The sequence below is a fragment of the Arachis ipaensis genome, chromosome B10, assembly GCF_059453495.1.
Source record: "Arachis ipaensis isolate K30076 ecotype BB chromosome B10, ASM5945349v1, whole genome shotgun sequence".
In the NCBI taxonomy this organism is placed as follows: Eukaryota; Viridiplantae; Streptophyta; class Magnoliopsida; order Fabales; family Fabaceae; genus Arachis; species Arachis ipaensis.
The window spans coordinates 119,820,326-119,822,860 of record NC_142435.1 but is presented as its reverse complement, the minus strand read 5'-3'; the positions used below and the strand labels follow the sequence as shown (position 1 = coordinate 119,822,860).

Sequence of the window (2,535 nt, the reverse complement as noted above, 5' to 3'; positions counted from 1 at the left end):
AATGTTGTGTTGGAATCACCCTGTTGAAATTCCCTTTTATATCTAATCCTAATTAATTTAAAATCTATCTTCTAAAACTAAAATAATATCTTTTCCTAAAAAATAATGTTTGAATTTAAATTAAAATTAATTAACAAGTCTTCAATTAATAGGTGGGGACCACTTGTTTTGTCCATCCTGCAGCTTCTAATCTGTGTTTTCTGGACTGAAAACTGAATAAAACTCTACCATAACAGAAAAGATATAAGCAACTTGATGAATCTTTAAATAGAAGCCCTGTTTTTATTTACGTCTGAACCTGCTAAGGGTCATATTTTGGTCTTCATTCCAATTCTTATCCTCATTTATCGAAGAAAAGGCATTTACAAAGAAGCCTTAATCCAAACAAGGATATACTTTATTAGTTGTTAGTGGATATCTAAATAACCTTCATTCTTCAAATATATTCAGTTTTATTCTCTATTTGTTATTTTGCAGAGATGAAGTTGTTTTTCATTGTCGAAGCTTTAGGTACTTTGGTCTATTTAAAGTATTACTGGCAAACCAATTGTTTAGATTAAATATCTCTAAACTTTTGTCCTAATTAAAAAAATGTCTCTTACAGGTGAAGGTCTTCTTTTTCGTTCTTGCCGTTCCTGAAACTGTTGCAGCAAAAATTGAGCTTTCAGATGGAGTTATACTGAGGTGTATTTTTTTCGTGGAAGCCAACTATGACCCCCTGTGAGGTTTGTCCTTCAACAAATTTGATACTTTATTTTCAGAGAAAAAATTCAATCATAGAAGTTAGAAATTTCTTGAGCTAACAATTTACTGCTGGATAACTATAATTGCAATTTACAAAAAAGTCCCTAGTTGTATAAAATGATTTATGTTATATGTATATATATTGTTGTAAACTCATGCAATATATTGTGGATGGATTTGACTGTTAATTTGCGTATCCCCATCTTTTATCAGTTTAGTGTTTCTTCTAAGACAGCTACTCAGCACTGTTCTTGATTTTCATGTTAATGATGCAGTTTGTTAGCTCTGCATTGAAACAAGCAGATTTGGAGTTTGAGCTAATACATCCGGTCCAACGGCGGGCAATCCCTCGGTTCACCAAAGCAGAGGAGAACAGTAAAACATTAGAGGATGAGGACTTAGTACCTTCAGCTCTAATTAAGTTCAAGCCATTGAAAACGGATTCTGTTGTTTTCACATGTGTTAAAAATAAATTGCTTCAAATTAGTGAGACGTTTGTAAATGCTTAAACAATTCCTTTTATATTAACAGTATTGGATTCTTCCCTAAGTTTTTTATTTTCTCTTGGTTTTGTGGGAGAATTGGATATAGATATATTTTTCTATTGTTTTAGTTTTCACATGGTATAGTAAAGTTGCTAATTAGCTAAATTCGCAAAATTGTTTTAAGATAATCATAAAAAAAAATTCGTTAATATTTTGGTTTTTAAAATAATAGATTTTTTTTATTATTCTATCTTTTTTATTAAATATTATAATCATATAGGAATAATATAATTCAGCTAACAGTTTTAATCTATTAAAATTATTCAGTTGTCCACAGTAAAACTAAAGCAAAGGCTGCAATTTATTTAAGCATCTTGATAATGACCAAATTAAAAAAGTAATACACACACAACTGTGTGCTAAGTTGCTAATTTTTTTATGGAGATGCTTTTGATAAAAAAATTTGTTATAACTTTCATAAAATAATTGCATAATGCTTTTAAAAATTAAAAAATATTAATTAATAATATAATAAAAAAATATTAATCAATAATATAATAATTTAATTTTTTAATTTAAAAACAAATAATTTGTATAATTTAAAAAAGGTATAATTAATAATAAATGAAAATATTATCTTTCTCCTAATAATATAATCATATAGAATGCTACCATTAATTAATTTGAAATTCACACTTTTTTCGTAAGTATAATGAAATTATTGATTAATACTATAATAAAGAATATCAACATAAAATTATATCCAATATATTAAGAAACAAACTATATTAACATAATTATCAAAAACAAACTAATTATGAAATTTTCATGCCTTAAGTAAATTTTAAAATATTATTCTATTCTCAAAATTTAATTTCACAATTATGTTTAATATATTAATTTCTTTAATTAGAGTATATTCATTTAACTATAATGCTTTTAAAATTAGAGAATAAATTATTAATTAATGATATAATAATTTGATTCTTTAGTCTAAGAACAAATAATTAAGTACAATTGTAGTATAACTAGTATAATTTATGTTTAGTATAAATAGTATTAAATTGGAACATTTTTTTTGAGATTAAACTAATCAAATCTTAATATTAGAATTCAGTTATTTAAATAATATCTATGGTATTGAATTCTAAACTTTAGATATTTATACATTAGAATTATTTTTGCAACGACAATCAATAAAAATAGCTTTTTTGACCAGACTGAATGTACAGAAACAACGCAAATTTAGACTATCCTCTTGAATACGATAGAAAATCAACAACTAAAATATATTTATAAAAAAGAA

At 25.1% G+C, this 2,535-nt stretch overlaps 1 long non-coding RNA gene across 1 annotated transcript; it reads left to right on the top strand.

Moving 5' to 3' along the window:
- The first annotated feature begins 277 nt into the window (after window positions 1–277).
- LOC107621633 (uncharacterized) lies at window positions 278–1,363 on the top strand. The gene is made up of 3 exons (XR_001615869.3): window positions 278–510; window positions 605–725; window positions 1,020–1,363. It is a non-coding gene; the product is annotated as an uncharacterized LOC107621633 (long non-coding RNA).
- The last annotated feature ends 1,172 nt before the right edge of the window (window positions 1,364–2,535 follow it).